Source organism: Phyllobates terribilis, unplaced genomic scaffold, assembly GCF_046119375.1.
Source record: "Phyllobates terribilis strain yellow unplaced genomic scaffold, ASM4611937v1 Scaffold_11__3_contigs__length_659146591, whole genome shotgun sequence".
In the NCBI taxonomy this organism is placed as follows: domain Eukaryota; kingdom Metazoa; phylum Chordata; class Amphibia; order Anura; family Dendrobatidae; genus Phyllobates; species Phyllobates terribilis.
In genome coordinates, this window is record NW_027362771.1 from 33,404,326 (window position 1) to 33,425,747 (window position 21,422).

Sequence of the window (21,422 nt, forward strand, 5' to 3'; positions counted from 1 at the left end):
TAGATGTGTGGTGAACACTTTGAACCTACAGGTGCGTCACAGAAGTTTATAATGTTGAGCCGTGAAAAAAAAAAACTACACATTTTGCACACAAAAATGTTTTTTAGCTCCAAATTTTTATTTTCACTAGGATAGCAGAAGAAAATGGACCCCAAAATTTGTTGTGCAATTTCTCCTGAGTACATCAATACCCCATATGTGGTTGAAAACGAATTTTGAGGCACAGTGCAAAGCTCAGAAGAGAAGAAGCGCCATATTGGAGTTCAGATTTTGCTGAACTGGTTTGAGGGTGTCATGTCGCTTTGGCAGAGCCCCTGAGGTCTCAGAACAGCAGAACCCTATTTTACTACAACTACAACCAAACTAAACCTCTCAATTACTTCATCTAGTGGTGCAGTGATTGTAGTGACACAACAGGTGTGTCACAGAATTTTATAACATTGGGGGGTGAACAAAAAAATAATTCAATTTTTAAACACCAAAATTTTGTTTTGGTCCCAGATTTTACATTTTCACACTGGGAAATGGGTAAAAATGGCTCCAAAATTTGACCCACAATTTCTTCTGAATGTAGAAATACCATATATGTGGCTGTACAATACTGCTCAGCCATATGGTGGAATAGGGGAAGGACGGAGCGCTATTTGCCTCCTAGAGTGCAGATTTTCCTAGAATAGTTTGCAGACTCCATAACCAGAGCCCCCAAGTGCTAGAAGAGCAGAATCCTCCTAAAGAGAGACCATTTTGGAAATTACCCGTTTGGGTAAGTGTAATGACAATTTTGACTCCATGGGTGTTTTCCAGAAACAAGCAGCAGCGGATGTTTGAGTGAAAATGACAAACTGCTAAATGTGTTTTAGGCACACTGGGGCTCAGAATGGAGGGGGGCATTTGGATTTGGCAGCACAGAATATGCTAAATTTCTTTTGGGGGGGCGAGAAGTCACTTTACTTTTCCAGAGTTTTTATACTACCAGTAACATAGAAGTCCCCGAAATTTCCGTTAACAGATGATGGACCTGATTGGGGGCTTGCTTTTTTTGTGGATTGAGTTGAAGCTTTTATTGGGATCATTTTACATAACGTTTGGGATCACATTTATTCTGCGCTCTACGCTGAGCACTTACTTTGGAGTTTCCATCTAAATGTCCAAGTGACGCGATTCAGATGAAACCCCCGAGGGATCTATATATATTATATACACACACACACACACATACATATACATACATATACAGTTATGAAAAAGTTTGGGCACCCCTATTAATCTTAAGCTTAATGTTTTATAAAAATTGGTGTTTTTGCAACAGCTATTTCAGTTTGATATATGTAATAACTGTTGGACACAGTAATGTTTCTGCCTTGAAATGAGGTTTATTGTACTAACAGAAAATGTGCAATCTGCATTCAAACAAAATTTGACAGGTGCATAAGTATGGGCACCCTTATCATTTTCTTGTTTTAAATACTCCTACCTACTTTTTACTGACTTACTAAAGCACTTTTTTTGGTTTTGGAACCTCATTGAGCTTTGAACTTCATAGCCAGGTGTATGCAATTATGAGAAAAGCTACTTAAAGTGGCCACTTGCAAGTTGTTCTCCTGTTTGAATCTCCTCTGAAGAGTGGCATCATGGGCTCCTCAAAACAACTGTCAAATGATCTGAAAACAAAGATTATTCAACATAGTTGTTCAGGGGAAGGATACAAAAAGCTGTCTCAGAGATTTAACCTGTCAGTTTCCACTGTGAGGAACATAGTAAGGAAATGGAAGAACACAGGGACAGAAGTGGCAGGCCAAGAAAAACATCAGAAAGGCAGAGAAGAAGAATGGTGAGATCAGTCAAGAACAATCCTCAGACCTCTTCCAGAGAGCTGCAGCATCAACTTGCTGCAGATGGTGTCACTGTGCATTGGTCAACTATACAACGCACTTTGCACAAGGAGAAGCTGTATGGGAGAGTGATGCGAATGAAGCCGTTTCTGCAAGCACGCCACAAACAGTCGGCTGAGGTATGCAAAAGCACATTTGGAGAAGCAAATTTCTTTTTGGAAGAAGGTCCTGTGGACTGATGAAACCAAGATTGAGTTGTTTGGTCATGCAAAAAGGCGTTATGCATGGCGGCAAAAAAACACAGCATTCCAAGAAAAACACTTGCTACCCACAGTAAAATTTCTTGGAGGTTCCATCATGCTTTGGGGCTGTGTGGCCAATGCCGGCACCGGGAATCTTGTTAAAGTTGAGGGACGCATGGATTCCACTCAGTATCAGCAGATTCTTGACAATAATGTTCAAGAATCAGTGATAAAGTTGAAGTTACGCAGGGGATGGATCTTTCAGCAAGACAATGATCCAAAACACCGCTCCAAATCTACTCAGGCATTCATGCAGAGGAACAATTACAATGTTCTGGAATGGCCATCCCAGTCCCCAGACCTGAATATCATTGAACATCTATGGGATCATTTGAAGAGGGCTGTCCATGCTCGGCGACCATCAAACTTAACTGAACTGGAATTGATTTGTAAAGAGGAATGGTCAAAAATACCTTCATCCAGGATCCAGGAACTCATTAAAAGCTACAGGAAGCGACTAGAGGCTGTTATTTTTGCAAAAGGAGGATCTACTAAATATTAATGTCACTTTTTGTGGTGAGGTGCCCATACTTATGCACCTGTCAAATTTTGTTTGAATGCAGATTGCACATTTTCTGTTAGTACAATAAACCTCATTTCAAGGCAGAAACATTACTGTGTCCAACAGTTATTACATATATCAAACTGAAATAGCTGCTGCAAAAACACCAATTTTTATAAAACATTAAGCTTAAGATTAATAGGGGTGCCCAAACTTTTTCATATAACTGTATATATATATAATTGTCTTATCCCGTCTGTCTGTCTGTCCAGGAAATCCCGCGTCGCTCATTGGTCCGGCAGCGGCCAATCAGCGATGCGGGATTTCAGAAGAAAGATGGCGGCCGTTAGCGGCTCATCTGCGGGACGGAGATGCAGCCGGGAGATGACCGGCGCGAGGCGATCATCTCCCGGCCGGTAGCAGCAGAAGGACCTCGACCGCCGGCGCCGCTGACCTCCATGCGGCTAGGGTGTCAAGGGAGGACCGGGAGCGGCGCTGCGGGTCGGGATACTTCTGTTGCGAGCAGCCGCTCATCTCCCGGCTTCTTGCAGCGTAAGTAGCCGCACAGGCAGCGACGCTTCCCAGTCCTCACCAATACGATTCGATGATTGGTCGCGATCTCTGGCCGCGACCAATCAGTGATCTTGGCAAAAAAGTTAAACACTGCTGTGCTGATTGGTCGCGGGCAGCGTCCGCGACCAATCAGCGATCTTGCCGACACATTTAAACACTGCTGTGCTGATTCCGCCAATATCGGTGCGTTTGTCTGACTTTAGACTAAGCTGTATGGGGTTCTTTAGTGAATGGCAAGGCCCTACAGACCAGGGTCTGATAGTGTGGAGACAAGGCCTTGGCATAGGGACTGTAAGAGAGGAAGACACCCAACTGGTGATGGAAAACTGTAAAAAGAAAAGTATGAGATTGTGTTATATAAGTGAAAGCGTGGTCGCTGTGAAAGTAACAGAGATCTGAGTAAGTAATCCCTACTTGGATGCTGTCACCAAAGACAGAACCAAGGGCATTGTATACTGCTGTATTTGCATCTGTACTTAGTAAAGATGAACAAGTTCAATATATTTGGTCTGCCATTGTCCTAACCTTCTAATGAGGACCATACCTCCTGGCTGATGTTACACATAATCTAAACAGTAAGCCTATACTTCCTCAGATGTACAAAACACTTTTTGTATCTTCATTTTAGGTTTACTATACAGTGTGTAATATGTTCAGTATGTAAAATGTCCAAATGTAATATGTTCTTGTTTAGATCTGTAAGATCCCACTTAGAAGACTTCAGTTAGAGTTTCCTAAATAGGACATATGATCCTGATTTCTGACTAGTGTGGAAAAAATTAGTGACTCAGAAATATACTTTGCAATAGTTTATTGCAAAGAATGTCATTAGGTAATGTGCTGACTCCAGATTGAGAAATAGTTTGCCGTGGCCTTAAAATAAAGTCAGAAATACGTCTATTTCTCTAGGGGACGCTACTCAGACTAGAGACTCCTATAATTAATGTATAAGTCTATTATATGGCAACAGGCATACAGATCACTTTCCTTGCTGAAACTTTGTAAAGCTCTAATACATGAAATATAATCATTTATGAAACATTTATACTTGTAGCTGATATGGTATAAATTAGTCTAATATGAATCTCTCAGACTTCACCACCTCATGTTATTTATTCATGCAGTGCAACCTCTCTAAAAGACCACATAACACCCCTCTTATCTAAACCAGATTTTCAGTTTTACCACATACAGGTGCATCTCACAAAATTAGAATATCATCAAAAAGTTAATTTATTTCAGTAGTTCAATACAAAAAATGAAACTCATATTATATAGAGTCATTACATACAGAGTGATCTATTTCAAGTGTTTATTTCGATTAATGTTGATGACTATGGCTTACAGCTAATGAAAACACAACAGTCATTATCTCAGTAAATTAAAACAATTAACAAACAACACCTGCAAAGGATTCCTAAGTGATTAAAAAGGTGCCTTAGTCTGTTTCAGTAGGCTCCACAATCATGGGGAAGACTGCTGACTTGACAGATGTCCAGAAGGCAGTCATTGACACACTCCACAAGGTCCCAGAGTTCCAATTTTCATTTGGAAACCAAGGTCCCAGAGTCTGGAGGAAGAGTGGAGAGGCACACAATCCAAGCTGCTTGAGGTCTAGTGTAAAGTTTCCACAATCAGTGATTTGGGGAGCCATGTCATCTGCTGGTGTAGGTCTACTGTGTTTTATCAAGACCAAAGTCAGCGCAGCCGTCTACCAGGAAATTTTAGAGCACTTCATGCTTCCCTCTGTCGACAAGCTTTTTGGAAATGGAAATTTCATTCTCCAGTAGGACTTGGCCCCAATCCACACTGCCAAAAGTACCAACACCTGGTTAATACACAACAGTATCACTGTGCTTGATTGGCCAGCAAACTTGCCTGACCTTAACCCCATAGAGAATCTATTTGGCATTGTCAAGAGGAAGATGAGAGACACCAGACCCAACAATGCAGATAAGCTGAAGGCTGCTATCAAAGCAACCTGGCTTCCATAACACCTCAGCAGTGCCACAGGCTGATCGCCTCCATGCCACGCCACATTGATGCAGTAATTGATGCTAAAGGAGCCCCGACCAAGTATTAAGTGCATTCACTGAACATGCATTTCAGTAGGCCAACATTTCACATTTTAAGAACATTTTTCAAGCTGTTGTTATAAAGTATTCTAATTTACTGAGATAATGACTTTTGTGCTTTTATTGGCTGTAAGCCATAATCATCAATATTAGCAGAAATAAACACTTGAAATAGATCACTGTTTGTAATGACTCTATATAATATAGGAGTTTCACTTTTTGTATTGAAGAACTGAAATAAATGAACTTTTTGATGATATTCTAATTTAGTGAGATGCACCTGTATATGCCTACTGGCCATCTCTGAGAAGATGTCTCTCCACCACCACCTCTCAGAATACCTTAAAATTTAAGGTGATCGTCTCATAGATGGTTTATTGTATAAATTAAGCTTTATTGCTGTTTATACTTACTCATAGATTTACTATTTCTGTTTTTTCCTAAACGGAACATGTTTCAGTCATATGGCAAGTATACTGGCATCAGTGAACAGATAGACAACTTAACTTGTCCATACACATCAGAGCATAAAAAATTAGCAAAATGTGATAATTTTTTTTTAGGACCGACCAAACAACCATCTCATGTACAGTACAGATCAAAAGTTTGGACGCACCTTCTCATTTAAAGATTTTTCTGTATTTTCATGACTTTGAAAATTGTACATTCACACAGAAGGCATCAAAACTATGAATTAACACATGTGGAATTATATACTTTACAAAAAAGTGTGAAACAACTGAAAATATGTCTTATATTCTAGGTTCTTCAAAGTAGCCACCTTTTGCTTTGATGACTGCTTTGCACACTCTTGGCATTCTCTTGATGAGCTTCAAGAGGTTATCACTGGAAATGGTTTTCACTTCACAGGTGTACACAAAACAAAGGTCAAATGGTGAGACAAGTGGGTCAGAGCATCTACAAAATGTCAGGTTTTTGTGTGTATGTATTAGTTAATAAAAGTGGTCTAAGAAATTGTAACATATAAAGAGATGACAGGGTCATGGGTGCCCAAGTTGCTGATGCCTGGCTATGGATAGGGCATCAATGTAAAAGTAGTGGACAACCCCTTTAATCTGCAGTTAAATAGCATTAAAATGCTGCCAATTTGCCTTCAAGAAACTAAAACTACTGAGAGGAAATAAACATATCCTCCCGAATCCGCTGGCTCTGGTCATAGCCCCTATGTGACCACTGTGAGCGGTGACTGTAATTCACTCCCCAGCACTTTGAGTGAGCCCATGGCCCCACTATCAGTATTTGGTCAGTATTCGGTCAGTATTTTTCTCAGGAGTGGGAGCAAAAACCAAGTGAGGAACAATCAGAGAAAAGGTATAATAGAAACAAGTCACCAATTCTGCATTTATCACCCACTCCTGGTTTTGGCTCCCACTCCTGAGAAAAATGGATATCTGTGCATGTAAACATAAGAGGTCATTGGCAAAGGAGTGGAAAAGCAAAAATGTTGCTTGTATTGAGAAATTTGTATCACATTTCTTTCTAGTCACTATCATAAACGCAAAAAGAAAAGAAAACCAAAGTAGAAAATAAGTAATAAAATTGGACAGTTTTAAACACTCTTATGATTTTAGGCCACAGTCACACGTTCAGTATATGGTCAGTATTTTACCTCAGTATTTGTAAGCTAAAACCAGGAGTGGGTGATAAATGCAGAAGTGGTGACGTGTTTCTATTAGACTTTTCCTCTGATTGCTCCTCTCCTGATGGCTACACATACTGAGGTAAAGTACTGACCAAATATTGAACGCGTGCACATAGCCTTAAACTTGAGGTAACCTTTGAAAAATTTAAAGGGGTCAATGATGTAACTATCAAGGTTGCAGTTCCACGTAGGCCCTGTAGCATACAGGGAGGCCAAAAGGTTCCTTTCGCCTATATAAGAAGACCAATACTATTAAAGACCTGTGAAAGTTGAGGGTCCTATTGGATAATTTGCATTGGGGCTCATGAGTGCTTCAAGTTTCGCCACTGAAAGGCGTTTTCCAACCTTGTTTTTTTTTTTTTTTTTTTTTTTTATAAATAACTCTAAAATCTGAAAAGGACTGATACCTTACCACTGGTGGCCACAGACAGAAGAGGGCCCTCTGCAAGAACAGTGTGTGGGCCCGTTGCAGTCTAACAGCTCATCATAATGCACAATTCCACCTACTTTGGGGGTGAAATTGGGCCCCTTTACCTTTTGGGCCCCTGTGGGTTGCACCAATGATATGTTCTGCCCTGCATCTTACAAATGCTATCTGTCACTGTAATTGACACACGGGTGCCAGTAATTAACCAGCATACTTAGGCCCTGTGCCACCTGGCGATTAAGCCACATACATTATGATTTTTTGCGCCATGAAGTGTGACCAGGCAAAGTTCCAGGTTGCACTTATAGGACGAGGCTGGTACTTGTGTATGTGAGTTCCTTAGAAAATAATGTGGACAGCCAGTTTAATAGGTAGCAAACAATAGTTTAGGCATTCTTGTGGCTGGTATACAATGTAAATGACCCGGTAAGGAGCTACAAAATGTACAGAGAACCATTAAAATGCACCATATTAACAGGAGGAAGAGCTGAACATGAACAATTTGAGGTCAGAGCAGACAGCACGAGCCAGAGACAGTAAAGTTGTCCGACAAAGCAAGATCAGACCGTTCAGGATGACAAAAATAATCAGGTTCAGACAAGTCCAAGATAAATACACAGACTTTCAAGTGACTGCCAAAATATATGCATAGCAGTGTGGTGACATAATGATGGCACAAACATTCAACATGTAACCTTTATACAAAGAACACTGGAGACACTGATAGCAAATACAGATGTTTGGTGACGGATGAACGCTATAGACTACACGGACATATTCAATATAGAAATCACCAAATGGCTACAGTAATAGAAGCCCTACTATATAGGCCCCATTCATAATTTTAATTTTTGTCTTGTGGTATACAATGACATTTTTGCACAGATTTCATTAAAATGGCGCACGTGATACATGAATTTTGTGCAGTTAAGGCTATGTTCCCACGATGCAGAAATGAAGCGGAAAATTTCCGCTTCATTTCTGCATGTCCTTGCCTGGAAAAACGCGTGCGGAATTTCACACGCGTTTTTCGCGCGTTTTTGAAGCGTTTTGGACATGCGGAATTGCCTTGCGTTTTTCTAATGCATTGAGAAGGCAATTCCGCATGCATGAACGCACAAATAATGGACATGCTGCAGATTTTTCCGCACATCAAAAACGCTGCGGAAAATTCTGCAGCATGGGCATTGAACTTGCGGATTGTCATTGGGGAGGATTACCAAGCGTTTTACAAGCATTTACGCTGCGCAAATTCCGCAGCAAAAACGCTTGAAAAACGCATCGTGGGCACACAGCCAAAAACTGTCTTATTTTTAAACTTTTTTTGAGACTTTTTCATTCCAAAAGTTGCACAAAAAATGCACCAAAAAATTTCACGTACATAAAATCACTTCAAGGGGAAACTTGAGTACATTTGTGACAAATTTTATGACATTTTGAAAATAATGAATGTGGCAAAAACATCTGGAAACCCTAAACCCTTCACACAATGGCAAATTGAAAAAAACAAACAAACAGGCAAACACAAATATATGTAATGTATAATAAATATATGAATATAAGTTAGACTTTAAATATAAAGATGAATATGGTGCGAACAAAAAAAATACAAAACACTAAAAGCTCAACAAAAAACAGGTGCAAATGCAATAATTACTAATGCCTGATACATTATGAGCTGTACTCTTGCATTACCAGGAGAGCACGAGACATCGCAGTGCAGAGCTGAAATCAGGACGTAGCCATGACCTCCCGGGACAGTGGGACATTTTCCCCAGTACGGACAGTCCTGCTGGATCATTGAAGGTTGGGAGATATGTATGCCAGCCACACAGTACTCGCCTCCTCGGCTCATGCCCAGCTCTGTTGCTTGCAAATTCTCTTTGGTGGCTGGATAATGTAATTTACCAGGAGTGCACAATGTGTTGAGTGGTCGACGTGTCCGCAATATGTATATGCGGTCGGACTGCCACAGCCACACATTTAAAGACATAGTGATAGCCTGCAGCCACTAAAGCAGTGGGTGTTTAGGGGACCAGCCTGGGGGGGCATATGCCCCTCTATCCCAATGCTTACTCAACTACCCCAGGCCCAGATCAATCAGCATCCTGTTTCCTCCCTGCACTGACCACAAAGATGAGCACAGGGAAGGGATGTGAGTACGCTGAATGTTTCAACAAAATTCTGCCTGATAGTTCGGCGATTGGTCAGGGAATCACAAAACTATAGACTGCATGTAACACTGGCATAGGGAGGCATCTCAGAGACAGAGTAGATTAAACCCCTTTAGGCCCACTCTCTTCAAATGCATCTTTTAACAAATATGTAATTTATGTTGTAGAACAACATTTTTCTAAAGCGTATTACACAAATATTTATGGATTTCATGTTACTACCCTGTACAGTATAGGGCCTCATGTTAGTTGATGGGGGGAGTAAAACATTAACTGCTCCATAGCTGAGGCCTGTCCTGTCCCACCAGAATGGGACAGGTTTGTGCAGGTTATTATTTTAATTGTCATTTAAAAGATAAATGCTGCTAAAGTTTTAATATTAGAATCTGAGCAATAAACATATGTATTTATCATTCATTTTTGTCCAGTTTGTAATTTTGTGTTAATAGGAAAATTATACAGTTTTCTAATATTCATATTTCGGTGTTTATAATTCTGCTCACAAACGTAGCATTGTAAAATGAATTGCTCTGGCCCCTTATGCGGTTATCATAGCCCACCTAGGCCTCTCATTTACTTTGTATTACATTTAAAATTTATGTGGCTGGGGTTCATAGGAGACAAGAAAAAAATATATTATATATACAGCACAGACCAAAAGTTTGGAAACACCTTCTCATTTAAAGATTTTTCTGTATTTTCATGACTATGAAAATTGTACATTCACACTGAAGGCATCAAAGCTATGAATTAACACATGTGGAATTATATACTTAACAAAAAAGTGTGAAACAACTGAAAATATGTCTTATATTCTAGGTTCTTCAAAGCAGCCACCTTTTGCTTTGATGACTGCTTTGCACACTCTTGGCATTCTCTTGATGAGCTTCAAGAGGTAGTCACCGAAAATGGTCTTCCAACAATCTTGAAGGAGTTCCCAGAGATGCTTAGCACTTGTTGGCCCTTTTGCCTTCACTCTGCGGTCCAGCTCACCCCAAACCATCTCGATTGGGTTCAGGTCTGGTGACTGTGGAGCCCAGGTTATCTGGCGTAGCATCCCATCACTCTCCTTCTTGGTCAAATAGCCCTTACACAGCCTGGAGGTGTGTTTCGGGTCATTGTCCTGTTGAAAAATAAATGATGGTCCAACTAAACGCAAACCGGATGGAATAGCATGCCGCTGCAAGATGCTATGGTAGCCATGCTGGTTCAGTATGCCTTCAATTTTGAATAAATCCCCAACAGTGTCACCTGCAAAGCAGCCCCACACCAACACACCTCCTCCTCCATGCTTCACGGTGGGAACCAGGCATGTAGAGTCCATCCGTTCACCTTTTCTGCGTTGCACAAAGACACGGTGGTTGGAACCAAAGATCTCAAATTTGGACTCATCAGACCAAAGCACAGATTTCCACTGGTCTAATGTCCATTCCTTGTGTTCTTTAGCCCAAACAAGTCTCTTCTGCTTGTTTCCAGTCCTTAGCAGTGGTTTCCTAGCAGCTATTTTACCATGAAGGCCTGCTGCACAAAGTCTCCTCTTAACAGTTGTTGTAGAGATGTGTCTGCTGCTAGAACTCTGTGTGGCATTGACCTGGTCTCTAATCTGAGCTGCTGTTAACCTGCGATTTCTGAGGCTGGTGACTCAGATAAACTTATTCTCAGAAGCAGAGGTGACTCTTGGTCTTCCTTTCCTGGGGCGGTCCTCATGTGAGCCAGTTTCATTGTAGCGCTTGATGGTTTTTGCAACTGCACTTGGGGAGACTTTCAAAGTTTTCCCAATTTTTCGGACTGACTGACCTTCATTTCTTAAAGTAATGATGGCCACTCGTTTTTCTTTACTTAGAATTTGTATTATGGCAAGAAAAAAGCAGCTAACAGTCTATTCAGTAGGACTATCAGCTGTGTATCCACCTGACTTCTGCACAACACAACTGATGGTCCCAACCCCATTTATAAGGCAAAAAATCCCACTTATTAAACCTGACAGGGCACACCTGTGAAGTGAAAACCATTTCTGGTGACTACCTCTTGAAGCTCATCAAGAGAATGCCAAGAGTGTGCAAAGCAGTCATCAAAGCAAAAGGTGGCTACTTTGAAGAACCTAGAATATAAGACATATTTTCAGTTGTTTCACACTTTTTTGTTAAGTATATAATTCCACATGTGTTAATTCATAGTTTTGATGCCTTCAATTTGAATGTACAATTTTCAAAGTCATGAAAAGACAGAAAAATCTTTAAATGAGAAGGTGTGTCCAAACTTTTGGTCTGTACTGTATGTTCGTATTTTTCCCAACGCATAAATAGCAAAATTAATATTAAAGTTACTCGGTCATTTTTACCACAACATGAATGTTGTCAAAAAACAAAACAAACATCAAAATTGCCATTTTTTCCTTCAGTTTCACCCTATTTTAAATCTTTTTCCAGTTTTTAAGTCTATTATATTCTAAATTGAGTTGTGTTATTAAAATCCACAACTCGTCCCGTAAAAAATCAAGCCCTCCTATGGCTATATCAATAGAAATATAATGTTTTCACTCCCCACAGGCGAGGAGTAAAACTATAAAAGCGAAAAAAAAGGTCACTTTTCCAAGGGGTGAAAGAAAAGCATAAATGAGAGAGATTAAACTTTGCCAAAGTTACATAGACAAACCATAATCCTTATGAACATTCTGGAGCTGGAGGCCTTTGACTTATTAAAAGAATAAGGAAATCAGAGGATTATATATCAGAGCATACAGTCAGTGTTGGAACCCTTGAAATTGTTCCAGAAAATGAAGTATTTCACCCAGAAAATTATTGCAATTACACATGCAATTGCACTCTTCTTGCAAAAGAAGAGGGGTCCAATTTTCCAGTTGAGAGTTGTAAGAAGCTTGTTGATGGTTATAGGAAGCGATTGATTGCAGCTATTTATTCCAAAGAGTGTGCAACCAAATATTAAGCTGAGGGAGCCAATAATTTTGTCTGGCCCATTTTTGGGGTTGTGTGTGAAATTATGCCCAATTTGCCATTTTTTTGCGTTGTTCCAATACACACAAAGGAAATAAACGTGTGTATAACAAAACATGTGTAATTGCAATCATTTTCTGGGAGAAATACTGCATTTTCTGGAACAATTTCAAGGGTGCCAACACCTTCAGCCATTACTGTATTACAGTAATATGTGTTCGTAAGTGAAGGAAAACTAGGCTGAATTTGAATATAATGACCCAAAACAAACATCAATTTGTACATATGGTTAAGAAGGAAAAATGAACTGTGATAAACTGGCCAGCAAATTTGATATTGGGAAAAGGAGCACAGAGTGGACTGCCTTGGAAGAGTAGAAGAAACTACCAGCAAATAGGTGCAGGAAGCTCAGAGATGGCTGAGCCACGTATTGGAGAAGGTTCTCTTTAACACTCCACTCCAGTGGTTTTTGTATTGCAGCGCTGGAGTGGTGCTACTAATACTCACCAGCTGCCATCTTCAGCCGCTTCGATCCTGTGCTACCATCTTGTAACCGCAACTTCTGACTGACCGGAAGTCAGAGGTAACGGTCGCAAGCTCTTAGTGTAAGTCTATGAGAGCCTTGCCCTGGCCTCATTCTGGCTCTCATAGACTTATATTGAGTTGTGACTCCTCTATCGGCCAGCAAACACTGGAGCGATCTGACAGGTCACAAACTGCTGGAGAACGACCAGAGCTGCAGTGATAAAAGATGAAGTAGGCTGCTGATAAGTATAATACTAGGGGCAGGGAACTTAGATTAGTAGCACTACGCCAACACTGCAATAAAAAAAATGCTGGACTGGTGCTTTACAGGAAACATGTCACCTGATTTATGCTGCCAAACCACAGGCTGCATGAATCAAAGCCTGGCTTCACAAGTGCAGCCAGGTATATTTTTATGTGTATACACTTTAAAAATCCAGCCAGCTTTTACCAGAGCTGTTAAAGGTGATTGACAGGTCTCTCCCATAGCAACAGACCAGACCATCAATTACAGCAGCACTGGGAAGGTTAAATAAGTGAGTAATATAAATATATGTATGTTAATAGGGCAACTATTTTGAATGAAATATACTGATGGTTAATATTGGGCCAATTCATTAAAACTGGCATAGCGAGTGGCAGTCTTAATTAAGCACTCAATGGAGTATACTGAACTGATTCATTAAGCTGATTAATTAGGCACATCTGACACACAACGTACGCTGCCGTACACTTCTGGAGTAAGTTACACCACTCTAGTGTGTGACAAAGTCACTGGCAGAGTGGTGGACGGGAGATATGTTTCACTGTGGCTGTTGGTGGCTTCAGTGATGTGAAACCTGGAAGTTTTCTTCAGCATGTTAAGTGACAAGAGGGTTAATCAGCCATTTTTAATGGGCTAGGTTTTATGTGAACAGTTGTACAGCAGCTGGGAGGCTGTTCTCCATATCTCCACCCCAGGGTCTGGTCTGGGATATAAATAGCCAGCCTGTTGAGTCATGTGGTGTTCAGTGTATCTGGAGAGGCTAGCTCCAGAGAGAGGAGCTTGCATTTGTGCTCACATGGACCGTGTGTTTTTGCTAATCCTGAGTGGAGGAACCCCGCCGACATATGGACTATGCTGCACATTTTCTTTTGCTTTACCGTTATGCCAGAAGGGCCGTGTTTACTTTGATGAACTTTACATTGGTTTATGTCACATTTTAATAAACCAATTAGAAATTTAAAGAGACAGCGTTCCTGTGTCTACCTCCGTATGAAGCTAAATCAGCCGATCTACCACAAGTGGCATATCTTATGATGAAATAGATGGACGCCTCGTCTTACCCATATTATGCCCACATTGGCTTCGCTGGTCGAGACTGGCATGTAAACAATGAAAATTGCAACATTTTTGCACAACTGCCGAGTTGCAGAAAAATATTGCAATTTAATAAGGTGTTTACCTGTTTCTCTCATAAGCACCTTAGTGAAATGGCTCCAATGGCTTTTTTTATAACAATCAATTGAGGAGGCCAATAATGCTGAGCACAACTGTAAATGAATGAATAGAGAACATTACCAAAGAAATGGAAATTCTTCCATCACGTACATTACTGAAAAATGGATGCAACACCACTGGAATGTCTGAAGTTTGAGGTTTTCTGATGGGAATACATTCCCAGACTGCAGACTTGTACATAATGAGAATTGGACAATCTCCAGACTTCTGCACATTACTTTATTTTTATTCTTGTTGTATTACAGGTTTATCATGAGCTGTACAAATAAAGTTTATTGAAGTGAGCATTTTACCTGGAATGTACTAAGTGTAACCCGTTCAGCCGTCCCAGAACAGGTGTCAAAACCAGTATTGGACGCGCTTCAAATGAACAAGAACCTAATCTGCCCTTGGGGAGTGAAAAGCTTCATAAGAAATTGTGAGCGCATCAGGTGCTCAGTTCAGTTTACATTACTTTCACCACATAAGGTCTCATTCAGACATCCGTTTTTCACGTACTTTGTATCTGTATTGTTAATAAATACAGCACGTACTCTTAATAGTCTATGGGACTGCTCACATGTACCTGTTTATTTGCAGACTGTGTCCACAAAAAAATCAGGGAGACATGTCCATTTTGAGTCATGGATCAGTACTGTTTGTGTTAAAAAACTACTTCATACAGACAGTACGCGGACCAATGTTATTCAATGGGACTGTTCAAATGTCTGTGTGAAAAAATCCGCAGCATGCACTATTCTCATCTGGATCCCGAATGGACTCGCCTATTCAAGTCTGAGATCGCAAAATAAATCGGATCCCGTACGGATCAACCGTATAATGTCCGATTTTATCAGGTACATGGCAATTATTAACATAGGAAACTGTATTTGGTCTTGTAAATTGTATTATCTTCGGATGAAAAAAAGGGATGCCATACATATAAAAACAGACATATGGATGGCATTCAGATAATAATGAAAATGCAGATGAAAAAACTTCTGTTTATTTTTCTTGAATGAAAATCGGGAGATTTTTTTTATATGCTCCTGTGATCTTAGCCTTACTAATCTATAGGTCTGTGAGGTTTGCAATACAAGAAAAACAGTATTTCACATTAGTTAATTGTACATATTACGGCATTATTAAAGCTGATCCTAACCTTTGATTAGAGCATTCATTGTGCTAGCCACTGATAACGGCTTGCTCATCTGTTACCATGGTATCAGACGAGCGGCTGGACTGTAGAGTACCACGTCCCCCTCATTGGATAGAAAGAGAAACTGCCGAAAACATTCTATATTGGTATCAGGTCTATGACTTTTTATCAGCAAAGACTAGCACAGGCAAAATAAATGGAGGACCTAGGGCAAGGGTGGGGAACCTCAGGCCCTTGGGCCGTTTATGGTCTTCGATGACCTTTTCTTCAGCCCCTGGTCAGATTCCCGGGCACCGCAGTGCTTGGACCGGTAGCTATGTTTGATGGCCACCAGCCCTTTAATTTCTCCTTACCCTGTGAGCACGCGCACGCAGTGTTCAATACTGAATGCAGAGGCGCATGCAATAAATGGTTACATCCTGACACCAGAGCCAGCGTCAGGACGTACCTTGTGGGAAGAATTATTGTGCCATTTGTACGGCTCCCGAAGGATGATATAAATATCTAAAAGGCTCTTGCAAGAGAAAAAGTTTCCCCTTCCTGACTTAGGGGATTCATTCCACAAATACAGGAGACCCTCTGTATTTCTATTATTTGTTAGCAGTTTCATTTTTTTTTTAACCCCTTGTCCCTGTCAGGTACTTTTGTGCGAGTTTAGAAGCTGAGTCGGTACCTAACAGGGCACACACCAGCTACTGTATATGTATCTGCCTTTACCAGAAGAAATCAGTGCTACTGCCGATTACTGCTGTTAACCTTTTTAATGCTGATGTCAATCACTGACAGCAACACTTAAAGGGGTATTCCTTTCTCCAAGATCCCATCCCAATATAAAGTAGGTGTAATAATAATAATATTAGCAAATAGCTGCAATTAGAAATGTAGTATAGTTTTTCTGATTCGTTATGTCGCTTACCCCATGTGCAGGACATTGCAGTGGCTTAGATATCCATGGTGAAAGAGGTGCGGCACTCTGCCAGTAATTAGGTGCACAGATAGGGTCAGCTTTCCAGGCGACAAGCATCGCGATTACTCCATACTGTCAGACTTGGAATTACCTCCTTCATCTCACATTGTGTATATCTGATGAAGGTCAGTGAGAGCAAAATGTCAGACCTTTTATATCTTCAGCTTGCTTACTCAATTGAATAAATTGCATCAAAACTGAGTGCTGGATACCTATTTATAAGGTATCCATGGTTACAACCACTCATATAGTGAGTTAGTTAGTTGCTACTAGTCGTAACCATAGATACCTAAGCTACTGCAATGCCCTGCACGTGGGGTAAGCGACATAGATAATTAGAACTATACTACATTTATAATTGGAGGTATTTGCTAATATTGTTATTATTACACTTACTACATATTGGGATAGGATCTTGGAGATGGGAATACCCCTTTAAGTTCCAAGTTCTGGCCAAGGCATCTGTTTGGGAAATCCTTGGCCCCCCGCGATGCCATTGCAGGGAGCAGACAGTTTTCCATGTTAATCAGGGCCTGCTGAAGGTCCTCGTGCATGTTATGTTATTCCTCCTGTAATGTCCATCAAAGATTGGGCGTCATAGGAGACACTGATTTTTAATATATGCAGCAATAATAATAATCTTTTTATTTATATAGCGCCAACATATTCCGCAGCGCTTTACAATTCAGTCAATTTACTGATATTATGGGCACTGTCCCCAGCGGGGCTCACAATCTAGATTCCCTATCAGTATGTCTTTGGAGTGCGGGAGGAAACCGGAGAACCCAGAGGAAACCCACGCAAACACAGGGAGAACATACAAACTACTTGCAGATGTTGTCCTTGATGGGATTTGATCCCAGGACCCCAGCGCTGCAAGGCTGTAGTGCTAACCACTGATAGTGTATTGTACTAGTGTAATGTAGTTCAAATTCCCTAAGTGGGTTAGCAAATTGAAAAGTAAAAAAAAAAAAAAAACGTTTTTAAAAATATAAAAACCCATGAAAAATTTAAATCACCTTATGCATAAACATATGATATTGGCATGTCTGTAAAAATCTGATTCATCAAAATATAAAATTAATTAACCAATCATTAAAAAAAAATTGAAACACCCCAAAAATATTGAAACTCCTGAATTGCATTTTTTTGGTCATCAAAATACCACATAAAAATGCAATAAAAAGCGATCAAAATATATTATGTACCCCATGGTATAGATAAAAACACCAGCTCGCCCCTCAAAAAAAAAACAAAAAAAAACAAAACACACTTTGTCATTGCTGGAAAATTAAAAACATATGGGTCTTGGAAAATGGCGGCATAAAGCTACTTTTTTTTTCCAAGTTCGGAATATTTTTAAGCTATTAAAATAATAAAAAAAAAACAATGCTCTTGATATCAGCATAATTGTATTGATCAAGAGACTTATGTTGTAAGAGAAATTTTACTGCACAATTAATGGTGTAAAAATAAATGGCGGAATTGCTTTTTTAGCAATATTGCATCGCAGTTGGAATTTTATTACATTTTCCCTTATTCTATATGAATAGTGTCATTTAAAACTGCAACTTGTCCTGCAAATAAAACAATTATGGTTATTTGAAAAAAGGGAGGAAAACATGAAAACGCAAAAACAAAATGGTCTGAAAATGCTTGATCTGCCATTACATGCTGTGAGTGCTGTACAAGGTAAGGGTTAACAGAGATGAACTGGAGTTTATTATGGTCTTGGTAAATCTCTCAGGGCCTGGCACAGATTCAGGAATTTAGACAGACACTCATCTTCCTAATTTGGCCATATCGTTTAGATACTACCATTGAGGGACCGAAACAAGTCATTGAAGCAGCAGCAGCATTGAGCCGTGTTGACCTCTGCAGGATATAAGCAGATAATACATGCAACATTAAACGGAACCTGTTACTAGATTTTTTCTACCTGAACCGCGGGCAGCATGAATCAGCCTGGCTAAGTGATTGCAGCCAGGTATGTTTTTCTCTGAAACCCTGCAGCGTTAGAGCTCAGGCAGACGTTTGTGGATCTTGGTCTAATGATGGACCGCAATACAAGGCCTGGCCGCTGTTCTTCCAAACCAAGCGTGACCGCCTCATAAAAATATATGAAGCGGTCATGTTCTGGTCAGGAGACCCACAACCAGTCTGTGATCAGACAGAGATCCACGGCTGCATGAGCTGTTACAGATTAAACCTACTTTGAAATGCTAATTGAGGATTGTAGGAGAAGACCCGACTAGTCCCAATGCAGTTCTCGTCTGATTTTTCCTCTCCCTGTACAAGTTGATTGACAGATCTCTCCCATATAATAGTAATAATCTTTATTTTTATATAGCGCTAACATATTCCGCAGCGCTTTACATACATTATCGTCGCTGTCCCCATCGGGGCTCACAATCTAGATTCCCTATCAGTATGTCTTTGGAGTGTGGGAGGAAACCGGAGAACCCAGAGGAAACCCACGCAAACACGGGGAGAACATACAAACTCCTTGCAGATGTTGTCCTTGGTGGGATTTGAACCCAGGACCCCATCGCTGCAAGGTTGCAGTGATAACCACTGCGCAACCGTGCCGCCCATATGTGTACATTTAGAGAAACCTGTCGATCAACCATAGCAGGTTTTGCTGAAAGAATTTTTATGTACTCATGCTGTAGGTTGGGGTCGTGTTCTAAATGGATAGTGCCAGACTGACCATTAGGCAAATCTGGAAAATGACGGACGGACTGGTATGGCTAGGGGTCACATTGATTGTGTCACTGTCAACAGTCTATGCTGCTGTGCTGTATTCAAGAAATCAGAACATGCGGTTTGATCTCAAAGCGTTTTGAAGTTGGACCGACGTCTTCATCAGGAGAACCACAATATACTGTTCTCCTGATGAAGAAGTTGGTCCATTCTCGTCCTCTGAATTTCTTGAATACAGCACAGACTACTACTCCTGTCCTCCTACCAATTGCTGTACACGGCGGGATCTCCCGACCTGAGGGTACTACAGCAGCTGTCATACCTTGGCTCCTCAGTTGTGAGTTAAACAATCCCAAAAGGTTTATATCTCAGGTAAACCAAATTTCTCCACCAGATAAGACCCTATTGCACTTGGTGTCTTCCCCCTTTTACTGTCAATAGTAGCTGCATCCTCACAATGTTATGGCAGAGCGAAGAGCCACCGGCTCCCAACTCCGTTACCTACTGCTACTTCCAGCCTGCGGCCTGCTTGATACTAGGGTCACGTAGGGGACATTTCAATGATGTCACTGCATCTGCACTGCACTGCACTCACATCCACTGATAGACATGCCAGAAGAGGAGACAGAGGAACCAGGATTAGGTGAGTATAAGTATTTTTTGTCATATTATTGGTCTTGGATATTTAAGGCTGGGACATCATACTGTATAGGGGGCTGTTATTATACTGTGTGTGGGATGTTGGGCTCATGACACTGTATGGAGAGCTGTGGTGGGACATCATACTGTGTGTGTGTGGTGGGGGTGGGGGGTGGACATCAATCATACTGTGTGGAAGACTGTGGTGGCCATCATACTGTTTAGGGGCTGTGGGGGAAATACTACTGTGTGGGAGCTGTAGTGGACATCATACTGTAGGGGAGTGTGGTGAACATCACACTATGTGGAACACTGTTGTGACCATCATACTGTATGGGGGACATCATACCATATGGGTTGATATGGTGGCCATCTTACTGTGTGGGAGGCAGTGGTGACCATACTGTATGGGTGCTGTGGTGGACATCGTACTATATGGGTGGATGTGATGGCCATCATACTGTGTGGGGAGGCGGTTGTGGACATCATGTTGTGTATGGGGCTATGGTGACCATACTGTTTGAGGACTGTGATGGACAAAATGCTGTGTGGGGGGCTGTGGGATATCATACTGCGTGTGTGTGTGTGTGTGTGTGTGTGTGTGTGTGTGTCTATGGTGGATACCATACTGTCTGGGGTGGCCATACTGTATGGAGGACTATGGTGATCATCATACAGTGAAACCATAATACTATACGTGGGGGCCATCATACTGTATGGGGGGCTGTGAGGACCATCATACTGTATGGGTTGTGGTGACTGTTGTGGTGAACAATTATACTGTATAGGAAACTCTGGGGCATAATGATTTATTGGTGGAGGAATGTGTGGGCATCAGTCTGTGTGGGGGCATTTTTGGGGCATCATAGAGGTAAATGCAGAGCTACACATGTTAAGGGACCCCTGCTCTCCACATAGCAGCAGATCCCAGTGCCATAAATTGCCAAATAGTAAATGCTTTTCACCTGCTCCAATGGACCATTTTACTTTATCATATTTTATTATTCTGCAGATTCTTTTTTTTTACCAGATTGTTTTCTATGAGATTGAGGAGAAAAGAACCCTGGCAAAGTCAGCATGTGAATTTGCCTTCGACTTTACCTATTGCAAAGTAGTGGTGAAATTTACAAGAAATGTGTACACATCAAGTTGTACTGTACTTTAGTTGTATTTTTGGGAGCAGAGTCCGTGCATCAAGATGCACTGTATTATACAGCAGAATAACCTAGGCTGCAAGGATATTCAGTTACTTATCAGTAAGCCTTTCTAGATAAGGTTCTCCAGTGCTCTTGGCAGAATTTCAGTAACAGTTTCAGTTACATGTTAGATTCTGCAGCCATCTTACCTTAAAGCCTGTAGCGGTAGGCGACGCAGTATAAAATAATATACATAACACTGCAATGGCATTGATTCCAATGTATCTATAGATTGGATCATTAGGCTTTTG